The following is a 13530-nucleotide window of genomic DNA, read 5'->3' as shown; positions in this document are numbered from 1 at the left end:
TAAAGTACTATTGTTGCCATGAATTTTGGTGCAGTGTTGAAGGAAGTGCTATTACTTCTCCATTTCCAAAATGGAAAATGTGGATCACAATCCACTTTTACATACACTCATGATACTTATAAACAGCCTTGTATATAACCAAAAAGATGATCTTTTTTTCAATTTAAATGTTGTATTAGTTATTATATGTTGTATTAGTTTCCTAGGGATACTACACCAACATACCACACAATAGGTGGCTTAAAACAAGAGGAATTTATTCTCTCACAATTCTGAAAGCCAGATGTTTAAAATAAAAGTGACTGCAGGGCCACACTCCCTTTCCAAGGCTCTAGGGAAGAATCCTTCCTTGCCTCTTCTAGCTTCTGCTACCTGCTAACATTCCTTGGCTTAAGGCAACATAACTCTGTTTCCGTCTTCATATGCCATTCTTCCCTGCGCATCCTCCACCCTAATATAATATTAATTACATTAGGAAAGATCCTATTTCTAAATGAAATCACCTTCTGAAATTTTGGGTAGACTTGAATTTAGGGGAACATTATTCAACCCACTACAGTCTACCATTTGGGCCCCCAAAATTCATGTCTGTTTCACCACGCTTATTATATTCACCCCATCTCCAATTCTCCAAAAGTATTAATCCATTCCAGCTAGTTCTAAATCCAAGTTCTCATCTAAGTATCATTAACTCAAAAAGTTCCAAGTTTCATCATCTAAATCATGTCTTGGTGAGATCTGGGTATGATCCATCCAGGAGCAAATTCCTCCCTATTTGTTACCTGGAAACTAGAAATCAAGTTATTTGCCTCCCAAATACAAGGGTTGGACAGGCATAGGATAAAACATGCCCATTCTGAAAGGAAGAAAATGGAATGAATTTAAGAGTTACTGGTCCAAAGCAAGTCCAAAACCAACCAGGTTTCAAGGCCTGAAAATGATCCTCTTTGGCTCTATGTTCTGCCATCTGGGCCCCTGGAGGAAACCCATCCTCTGGGCCTGCTGATGCAGTGGCTGCCTGCCAACCTCTGCCACCCTCAGAGTCATGCTTTCTTTTTCTTGAAGGATAACATATGTTAGCAGCTAAGTAGCTCTGAGTTCATTTCCTGGCTGTAGAATATTGGCAAAAATACTTTAAAATAAGTACTGTATGCTTCCATCAGGAGACACATAACATCCAGGTATCTCTCTTTGATGTTAGCAGCCCAGTGATGCACACTATTTAAATCTATTAATTAATTAGTCATTTCAAAATGGTGTTCTAACTCCATCATTCTTTATTTATTGCCCAGTGTACTTTCCCTAGTCAACTATGTTGTAGTCACACTTGGTTATAAAACAATGAAATAAGACACTTCTCTGAGCAAGAGTCTACACATTCCTGGCTCTGATTACTATCACTAGGATTTTTTCTTTTTTAACTAGCTACTATACAATGTACATAATTCATTGTAACAGGCTGTTGCTGTCTGTATGATTACAAATGGTCCTTCCAAAATATCAGAGACACAGCTCAAAAACCCTTAGCAACAGGGAATTTCAGATACCCACTAGAAGACGTAAACTGGGAAAGAGGATTTCAAATAAATTACTTACTTGGGCTATAAGCTCTTTATGGGATTCGCCTACCAGTTTTTCAAAATAGATATATACTCTTTTCACCCTTTGGGCAATGTCCTAAATAGCTCCACTGTGAAATACTTTCTCAATACTTATTTATTTTTCTATTTATTTTTTACAGTATATATTCTTTATATTCATGATGCAAATACAGAAAAAAAAGGCAATATAAGGTATATTATTTGTGCTCAACACAATTAGAGCAAGTAAAACAACATTTTATAAATAATGAGAACAGCAAAAACTAATATAAGACAAGGCAGAAAGTTGTTCCCATTTTGGCCAGTATGTTAACACAGTAGGGTATCATTACTACTACTAAATAGAGTCAGTATGCTATATGGCATACAGAACTGAAAAAAGTAAGGTGTTTATGAACAAAATAAATGCTACTATTTGATTATATATATCTGAGTTGCTTATACATTTTTTGAATAGAAAAAAATGTTTTATCCTTTTTCATCTAAAATATCAGGGAAAAAGGATAAATCTGAGAGTACTTTTGAGATTGATATGTACTTCCCCAAATAGAGAAAAATAAATATACTACTGTACTCCCTACCCAATATTGGGTGTGAGATAGCCAGATATACAGTTCTATAAATTGCAATAGTGAGAAACAGGTGAAGACATGGCTGCGAACAGAAAGAAAGTAGTTGAATTGAACGATACAGAAATGGTATCATGATGTCCATGTTTCTCTTTAATGGGGGGACTTTTTTATTACCTGCTCAGACATTAATTTGGGACTATATTTTCACTGACAAAAAAGCAGAGAGAGAACAAGACTATTAACACCATATAACTGAAACCATGAGAGCTGTGCAAAAAAAAGAAACAAGCAAAGAATGAGCAGATTGCATGAAAATGCTGTAGGGCCTCCGAGAAACAAAAATAAGAATGGGTAATATTCCAGTATGAAGAAAAATAGAGCAATAGGGATTTTTACCAGGAACACATGACTTTTGGAACAAATTGATAAACATTGTTTTGAACATGGCTTGTTAATAAATTCACAAACAGATTAAGATATAGAAAAGAACCTATACATGAGAAATCACTAAGCAGATTGGCATCAAACAAAGCAGTGTGAGTCACAGTGAAATGAAGAAATCTAGATCAGACCCCAAGAAAGACTGTCTTTGAGACTATGCAGGTCTATTTTCACTAGCTTATTAATAAGAGGTAACTGGGAAAAAGCTGAAGTCTTCTGAACTAATTCCTTGCATATTTGTGATTATGAGACAAATATTCTAATGGCCCATTTTAGTGATGAAGAAACTGAGGCACAGCAAGTGTAAGGAAATTGGCCAAAGTCATAAATCTAAGAAGTTGAAGAGCTGCATTTTAAACTTTATCTGGCTCCAGTGCCAGTACTTTCAATTCTTCATTATAGGGAATATCAATGCTAGAATAGCTAACAATAGTAAAATATTTTTTAAAAAAGCAAGACATAATTTTTATCTTAACTTCAATAAATACATAAAATTTTGAGTGAAATATATTCTATCTATAAATATACATATACATAAGTATATGTACATATACACAAACACACACATTTTTTTCTTTCTTCTTATACCAATCCAGAGTTGGGTACTACTAACAATGTTATATTGGTAGCTAAACTGAAAGTTGAAAACTTTATACAAGACCACAGTACTGGAAAATTCTAATGATAAAACCCTTTTATAAGTATTTTGGCTTTCTGGGCCTGTCTCTGGAATTGAATGCTATTAAAAATAATATTTGAATCAAATGAAACACAATCAGTAAACCTACTAAGAAAATGTCACAGTTTTTCTCTTTGCTTGATTTATTGTGAGAAATTTATATATATTTAGAAGTCTTACATACATTTGTAAAGACAAATACATAGGGTTTTAAACTAGTAAAATTAAAATTATAAAATAGCATTCATTTATTTATTTATCCTTTACTATACAAGCTTTTTTTAATGGCAAAAACTTTGCTAAGTGTTAGGAATTCTAAATGAAAAAGGAGAACTTTCTGCTGCAGTGAAAGAAATAGAAAAGACCACAACTGGACTCAATGTGCACTATGTGAAGGAGCGCAACCTAAACCAGTACTCAGAGGAACAATTGGTTCTGGGTGCACCTTGGGAATCTGATGGGAATTTTGCATTTGTAAGAAAAAAAACAAAAACAAAAAGACACCACAGTCAAGTACAATTCACAAACATAAAATTAACCATTTTAAAGTAAGTAATTTATTGGAAGTTAGTGCATTCCCAATGTTGTACAATTACTACTTTTATCTAGTTCCAAATTATTTCTTTTCATTACTTCAAAGTAAAATCCCTTACCTATTAAGCAGTTTCTACCTGTTCCCTTCTTCCCATATCGCCTGGAAACCATGGTCAATCAGCATTCTATTTTTATAGCCAGGACTTTGTATTTTGATTCTGCAGATGTGTTTCAATTTTTAAGTGTTTCGTGAGCCATTTGGTTAGATCCATAGAAAACACTGTAGCACATCTATTGCAGTGTCGGAGTTACCTACTTTATATATCAATGAATAGATGCTTAAGTTAAAACATACCATAGAATTTTTTTGAACCATTAAACAGACCATAAATTGTATACTTAGTACATTTTGGGGTAGACCAGATGTTTTCATGGCATATATTATTTTATGACATATTCTTCCAATAATTGAGTTATCATTTACAATTTGAAATTAAATCTGAAGATTATATTGGAAACTATTACATTTCTGTTACTGTCCTCATGTGCTTAAAGACCAATGGCTAAGGCATCACTACTGCTTCCTACTCTTGGGTTGCTAGAAATCCTTAGCAGACACATTATGCCCTTTCTGGCCTTAATGAATTTCCATCACACTCCATCAAATGATTTGAGAATGAACTACTGAACTCAAGTACTAAAACAAGATAGTTTCTTCTCATCCTTTAATAACTTAGCATGTCTCATAATTACAATGGTAAGGCTGGATCTTTACTAAATATATGTGTCCTTAAACCTATTGGAATCAAATGTTTAGTTGTACTAGGCACATGTTATACCTCTTATTTTTGTGTTTCTCTCTCCATGTGTGTGCAAGAGTGATTAATTTTTTCTCAAAATAATTTATAAAATGCCTATCATCCTTCAAATTTTATTTATAGGTTTGTTTTTCTTGATTTTTTGTCCATAACAATCATTTTTAAAAAGATTTTTATAGTTTTTATACTTGCCAAACTAACTCAACAACCAATCACAAATATTGCATTGACCAATATTTTTGACAAGTAACGTAACACACAAATGAAGTCATATAAAGAAGAAATAAATTCTCACCAGAAATTTGATCATTTCATAAGTTATTTAGCAGACATAATGGACAAAATACAGTTTAAATCCTAGAAGGTTATTTTTCCTCATAAATGGCTATACAATTTCTTTATATTAAACAGGTAGTTTGAATGTCTGATGTGTTCATCAAAGATTTAAATAGCTGTTTTATAGCTTTTGTGATTTACAAGTTAAGTAATTGGAGACTGACTTCATTTAATTATGTTTTACATGATAAAATGTCTTATTCTAAACTATTGTTATTCTCTAGACACAAACTTAATTACAGAAAAAATCTTATGGTAAGAGACAATTAATTAACTAATCAACATGAAGAATCATGTAAACTATGGAATGAGAGAGAAAAATGCATGATTAGCATCCATAGCATCAGAAATGTGTCTTCTAGACATCAAACAAGTGTTACCAGATATATATGATTGTCCCAGGTCAATTCTTGCTAGAAAACATAAATGAACCCTTAAGGTTTTTAAGAATATTTTTAGAATTACTAGAGAAAATTAATTTGTAATCCATCTTATTAATAATATGGGTACTTCATTTGGTGAACAGAAAAAAATTTTTTTTTTTTTTCTGGTGTGGGATCTTCATGACCTAATAAAAGTTAGAGACAGCAAGATGAGTGTCACTGGGAAGGTATAACTGCGGTAGGCAAGGGTTACAGAAGGGTCACTCTTTGAGGGTAACAAGAATCCACATAAGCTCGATTAGCTGTCCACTGGAAACTTCTCAAGAAGTGAGACTCTTAAATGTAATTTGGAATTGAGTTACTGATAAGATCAAGGTCTTCTTTCTTCAGAAAGCATCCAAACTACAAAATTACGTAAGCCTTAAACTCGATAATTGTGCCATGTTATGAATGTACTGAAATGAAGAAGTATGACAATTAAACAGGAAGGACGACTGGAAGGGCAACAGTCATTATGGAAACTACAAAAGAAAGAACTAAAAGTGACAATATGCCCTAGTGCCTCCAGCCAGCCTGTTAGAGGAAGCAGGACACTCTATCTGGGTAGATGGGAACATTCAAGTTGCTAGAGAAAATGGCTAATCTATAAAAAAGAAAGGAGTTCATTAGAGGGAATGAATGAAATATTGTTTAGACTTTCCAAATATATTTCTCCTTTTCTCCCTTTTTCTTGTCTTCTAAATTTCCCTATAACCTCGGTGATGCAGAAAAAAGTTTTGGAGAATATCCTCAGTTTAGTGGCACATTCAATTCTGTACCTACAAAAATTGTTTATAATTTTTTTTTTTCCTGAGACAGAGTCTCGCTCTGTCACCCAGGCTAGAGTGCAGTGACATCATTATAACTCACTGCAACCTCCAACTCCTGGGCTCAAAGTGATCCTCCCGCCTCAGCTTCCCAAGTGGCTGGGACTGTAGGCCTCCGCCATCGTGCCCAGCTAATTTTTCTATTTTTTTGTAGGGATGTGGTCTTGCTCTTGCTCATCATGGTCTTAAACTCCTGGCCTCATGCAATCCTCCCACTTCTGCCTCCCAAAGTGCTTGAATTACAGGCACGAGCCACCATGCCTGGCCAGTTTATGATTTTTTTTTTCTAACTTAACTGTACAACTACCTTTACCTAAAAAGGTGTGCATTTCACCATAATAAATCCTGCATGCTTTTCAACTACTGAAACTCCAAATAATCACTGTTTCATAGCCTAAGATGCCCTTGCCATATGGTAAGTGCAAATGTTTCCAAAGCAGCAAATGTTCTGTCAGGGAGTCTCACTGATGTTTTGATTAGATTGCTGTATTATCTGAACATGTTTGCCAAAAGAAAGCACCTGCACAATAAAGAGTGTATAGAAGCTACCAGGCTGCAACAGCGGAAGGAAAGGAAACTGAATACTGACAAGTTACCTGTCATCCTCACAACCGCCGAACAGGTTATGATAGATGCTTTTTCATACTCGATGTCTCATAATAACTTCTGAACACAAGGAAAATCTTATGTCCTTGGGAATCCAATGGAAAATCTTACCCCACTTTAGAAATCATGAACATTCAGAATTTCTGCTATAAAGTCTCTCCTTGAAGAGATATAAAAAAAAAAAAAAAAACCTGGCAAAAGAGAACAATATATGTTCTTTCACAGTTTTTTTTTTTTTCTTTTGGCTTCTAAGAATTCTCAAATGGATTATAGGATTTGAATATAATTTATTCTAAGTCAATATATTATTTTATATTTTTTTAAATGCAACCAAAATGGAAAGTTGAATTTGGAGAAAAGTTTCCTCAAGATATACTTGGTTAAGGTTATTCGATTTTCTCAAATCACAAAGTTTTTTTAAAAAAAAATACAGAACCATAGAAGGAAGTGCATTATGACAAATAATTACTAAAATTATTATCAGTATGAGTTACCTTGTTTATATAATTATTCTAGTTTTTTTCCTAACACGAATGATAGGGCTAGAGGCTAGAAGTAACCCCTCACACATATACACTCTCCAAGTTTTATTAATAAACTTGCTACCAGTACCTGTAGTTAATTTTTGAATTCAAATTACTGTTCTTTGTAGTTCACACCGGAAGCTAGAGGGTATATAGAAAATTTACTGCTTTTTCACAAAAAAATTAAAGTTGCTTTCCTATTTAACATATAAAGACAATGAGAAATTCAATTTTTTACCATACAGTCAACTAAGACCTTGTTAAATGGCTGGACAAGCTAGTTGGCTCAAAAACATCGGGTTAGCAGGGTTTTTTTGTTTTGTTTTGTTTTGTTTTGGGTTAGCAGCTTTAAGCATTGCCTTTACACATTCTTCTCAGTATTAAACTAAAAAGATCACTTTAGAAATTAAATGTCTGATGCTGATTTAAGTGTGTAGTTTATACATTATAAAAAATAATTGCCCAGATATTCTGATACTTTTTCAAAGATAACAATAAAATAACAGGAGACAGATATTCCTTCTGACTCTCTAATTCAATTATATCATAAAAACTCATTGTGTACTTCAAAAATAAATTAACTCAAGATGTTACTCAATACCCCATCTGCTATATTGCCTTAAATGCATTCCATGGAACCTGGATAACTTTAAGTTATTTTCTATCAAAAGCCAAGGGCTGTTTTTTAATGTTCGACTTTGTTTCAGAAACGACCTCATAAACTCTGATGATTTTCTTTTCTTTTCCTTCTCTCTTTCTCTTTCTGTATGAAAGGGAAATATGCTGCAAAATGTTTTTACCTGCTGTCTTTTATGTAAATTACTTTGATTGCAGTTTGGAACTTTTAAAGAAAATTAAACTTACACCACATTTTCACAATGCAAGAATATACCTTTAGAAGAACAAGTAAAAGTATTCAAAATTGATTTTCTTTATTATTTCTTCCATTTTCTCTTATTCATAGGCATTCATGGTTCCAATTATTAAAAAATATGCTACTCAGAATGCTGTCTTCTAAATAAAGAAAAGGAGAAAGATTATGGAAACTTTCTTACCTAAGATTATATGTTAACTGAAGTTAGTCCTATTCCTAGCAGAATTTGGAGCTCTGTATTATTATATATAAAATAGTACAATACTATCTCTCCAGCTGTGCAGTTTAAATACTATTTGAATGTCTTTTTGAGCCCCCAACTTAAATATTCCTCTCCTGCTATACCAGAAGCAAAGTGCATAGCATTTGGTACAACACCACATATATATACACACAAACACACACATATACCATATATATACACCCACATATGTACACACACATATATATGCATATGTACACACACACACTCTCACACACATACATATAAAGAAAAGTGAGGGGGGAAAGAAGGAAGGAAGGAAAGGAGGGAAAAAGGGAAGTGGGGAGGGAGGGAATAATTAATGAGGTCTCTTTCCCCCAATCCTGACAAACACAGAGTGGGATATCAGATTCTTCTCATTTAAATAAATATTATAATATATAGCTTGAAGAGATTTTATAATGGATTTACTATGTATAATGGATTATTTTAAGTATTTAGTACACAGTCATGTCCAATATATTTTGGTTTATTTTAATTAGTAATCTGGGACCTTAAAAGTCCACTCAGATGAATTTTGAGAGGAATGAGATTAGAATAAAAAAGCAGAATACAGATAATTTAGAATTTTTTCTTTTCAAAATATCAGATTAGATCAACTTTTTGCTAAGATGTTGTTAGTTATTTTTTCTTTATTTTTTTTTCTTGGTAAAAACTCAGTGAGAAAAGGCTCAGCATATAAGTGGCAGATATCAGACTATTGATAATTTTTAAAAGGTTCTTTAATAATATACAATATACAAAATTAAGTAATAACCAAATGTTACTGCCAATGCCACCTTAGCTATCTTTTTATGAAGTCTCTTCTCTTTAACTGTCACAAAGATCCAAGTGACACTGGAGTACCACTGATCTCCCAGGAAAGTAGGCATGACATGCATTAGAGACACCATGTTGTCCGTGGACAGGTGTCAATGAAAAGCCCCTTCAATACCTCTCTTTCCTATGTCTTTTCGTTATTCTAACATTGACGAACAGAAATGACAACAAATTACAGCATTCACTATCTTGTTTAGGTGACAGGTGGGATTCAATTTTCTTATAAAGTTATTACAAAATAGCAAATATTTAAAATATATGCACATCATGCAAGATGTAAACTAGTCCATAGTAATGGAAAGGTGTAAGCCTTTTGCTGCCATAACCACCTACTGAGTTTGTTAAAAGTTCTATTGATATATAATAAGTGACTCATATTTAAGGTGTGCGATTAAATATGTTTTGTGATATATGTGCATATGTGTATATAGTCTCATAAAAACATAAACACACATCAATAAAATGAACATATACATATATACTCCACCAAAATGTTTTTTATTCCTTTGTACTCTGTTTTGCCCACCCATCTCCACCCTAGAATTCATTTCAGACAACCTCTGATCTTTTCCTGTCACTTTAGTCTGTATTTTCTAGAATATATAAAGTAAATCATAAGGTATGTGCTTTTTTTTTATCTTAATTTGCTCAGCATATTTTTTGAAATTATTCCATGTTTCTCTGTTCACCAATGGTTCGTTAATTTTTTAATTGCTGAATTAAATGGTATTCCATTATATGGATAGTTTAGAATTTGTTTATCCATTCATCTTATAGACATTTGAGTTGTTTCTAGCTTTGGCTATTACAAATTAAGCTGCTATGGTTATTTATTGGTAGGACTTTGCATAAACACGTACTTTCATTACTTTAGATAAATACCTAGGAATGGCTGGTAGTAGGATGGGTTTATGTTTAACATTTTAAAACACTGTCAAACTGTGTTCCAAAGTGGTAGTACACAACATTAGTGTATGGAAGTTCCACCTCTTCCTTGTGCTCATCAACATTTTGTATGAGCAGTCTCTTAAAATTTTAGTGGTGTATATTGGTATTTTTCTTCACCTTTTTATTAAGTGGAGTTAATTAAGCTACTATGATCTATGTATCTACAGGTTTTATAAAATTTGGAAAATTTTTAGCTATTGTTGCTTCAAATAATCCCCTTTTGTTTCAGGGATCCAATCATACACATACCATGGCCCTGAAAATTGTCCCACAATTCATGAATTCTCTGTTCATATTTTTAATTCTTTTTTTCTCTGTGATTACATTTGAATAGTTTCTATTCAAAATTTATTATCTTTTTAAAAATTTATTTTTAATATTTTAATTTTCATGGATACATAAATGTATTAATATTTTATTGCTTTATCTTAGGGATAAGATATAGGAGAAATCTCAAAATTTTTAGAAGTTAAACTCAATATTCCTGAATAGCTCTTAGATCACAGAAGGCAATGAAGAGCATATATAAAAAAGTTAAACTGAATGATACTTAAATATAACATCAAAACTTGGGGGATTGATCTGGAGTAGTTGTTATAGTAAATTTTTAAATTTACATATTTTTGAAAAGAATAAAAAGATGAACCAGCTATTGTCAATGACCTAATATTCTAAAAAGAAGAAGAAAAATATAAATATGTGGATGGTAGTAAAAAAGGAACATAAAAGTTCAAATCAATAAAATTTAACATGTGCAAACACTAGATCCAAAAGTTATTAATTTGAATGTATTGATAAAATCTACAAACTTCTAGCTAGACTGATCAAGAAAAAAAGAGACATAACACAAACCACTAATATTAGAAACATAAAAGAGATGATTATTATAGGTGCTAGAGAAATTTAAAGGCAAAAAAAAAAAAAGATAATACAATGAAGAACTTTTTCCAAACAAATTTGACAATTTAGAGAAAAATGATGAAACTACTTGAAAAATAGAAATTATTTTATCTGAGAAAGAGTGAAATGGACAATCTGAATAACATTTTATATATAAAAGAAATTGTATGTGTTACCAAAAATCTTTCTACCAAGAGAATTTGAGGCCCAGAAGTTTCTGCCAAAAAAAATGAAGGCTATAAATGGGAAAGAAAGAAGGAAGGAAGAAAGAGAGGGAGGGAGGAAGGAAATAAATTATCTTCATTTTAAGATGACATAAATGTTTGTGTCAAAAATCATGTAGAAACTGCAAAATAAATACTTGAGCTAATATATCAAGTGAGGAAGGTCACAGGATAAATAGTTAATGTATAAAACTTAATTACATATTTTCCATACTAGCAATAAAAAATAGAAATTTTTTTTAATTCCATTTCTAAAATTGCAAAATACATAAATTTCTTAGAAATAAATGTGACAAGTGAGAACTTAAAATCTCTTCAGTTAAAGCTATATAACCATGATGAGTACAATAAAGGATAATTTAAACAAATGGAGAGATATAACATGGTGTTGAATTCGAAAATATTGTTAATGTATCAGCCCTCAATAAGTTGTTTGTAGTTTAAATAAAATCCCAATTAAAATTCTAGGAGTCTTCCTTTTTTCCCTCAAAATTGACTAGAATAACTGAAATAATCTTAAAAACCAAGAATAAATCTAGACAATTTACTGTACTTGATTTTAATAGTATGATATGATTAATAATATTTGTGAAACTGCAAAAATCAAGCCACTGTGTTATTGGTGAAAGAATAAAAATACAGATCAATGGAAGAGAGTAGATCTCAGAGGTAGACCCACAACTATATGGCCAGTTAATGTTTGGGAAAAGTATTAACAGACTATGATGATGAAAGAAAAATCATTTCAAAATACAGTGCTGGAAAAATTTTATATACTTACAAATGAAATAAATATTTATCTTTATCTCATGCCATACCTCAAAATTAGCTCAAATTGGATTATACAGCAAAATTTAAATCTTAAATGTATAAAACTCAGAGAAAAAATAAAGGCACCTTGGGTCCCTCCCTCAAAGCCATAGTTCTCAAGGCCCTGGCCCTCTGAGCCTATAATGGGCATGGTAGCCTCAAAGATCTCTGAAATGCTTTGGGGGTCACTTTCCCATTTTCCTGATGAATTGTACCTTGCTTTCTTTCATCTATACTAATCTCCTTATCACTTGGCTACATCCTTGATTTTTCTCTTGCATACATGCTTGCTTTTTTTTTTTTTTTTATTCTTTACATAGCCAGGCTGACAATTTTCCAAATTTTCATGTTCTCCTTCTCTTTCCATTATAAATTCCATATTTAAATCATTTTTCTCTTCTTGCATTTTACTATAAGCAGTTAATAGAAGCAATATAGCTCCTTCAATATTTTGCTGCTTTGAGATTTCTCCCACCAAATATCCAAGTTTATGGCTCTTAAGTTATGCTTTTCACAAAGTTCTAGGACATGGACACAATTCACCCAAGTTCTTTACCACTTTGTAATAAGGATGGCCTTTCCGACACTTTCCAATAATGTACTCTTCATTTCTAAGACCTCATCACAATTGTCTTTACTGTCCATCTTTCTGCCAGCACTCTGCTCATGATCTCTTAGGGTATCACTAAGAGGACTGAGGTGTTCCCTACAGCTCTTCTTTTCTTCTCAGCTCTTACCAGAATTGCCTTTAATGGTCCATTTATGGAAATACAGGATTTTTCCAGTATTCACTTCAAAACTATTCCATCCTCTATCCATTACCCAGTTCCAAAGACACTTCCTCATTTGTAGGTATTTATTATATTAAATAGCAACATCCCACTTCTGGTACCAATTTCTTTCTAGTCCATTTTGTGCTTCTATAACAGAATAACACAGATTGAGTAAGTTATAGAGAATAGAGAATTACTTTCTCACAGTTCTAGAGGCTGGAAAGTTCACGTTCAAGGCACCGTCAGATTCAGTTGTCTGGTAAGAGCTTCATCCTCCAGAAGGGATAGAACGCTGTGTTCCACATGGCAGAAGGCAGAAAGGCAAGCTACCCAAATGCTGCATGATGCCTCTTTCAGAAGTGCCCTAACCCCCTTCATAAAGGGAGGAGCCCTCATGACCCAGTAACCTCCCAAATCCTCCACCTCTCAACATTGTCATTCTTACAACACCTAATTTTTGCAAAAGACCAACTCAAACCACACTAGTGTCCTTACTCTAGAAGAGGGGACTACCACCATACTTGGATGCAATAGTGACTGTGTCCTTACAACAGTACCCA

This window comes from Eulemur rufifrons, chromosome 17 (genome assembly GCF_041146395.1).
Source record: "Eulemur rufifrons isolate Redbay chromosome 17, OSU_ERuf_1, whole genome shotgun sequence".
In the NCBI taxonomy this organism is placed as follows: Eukaryota; Metazoa; Chordata; class Mammalia; order Primates; family Lemuridae; genus Eulemur; species Eulemur rufifrons.
This window is presented reverse-complemented; position numbering follows the sequence as displayed.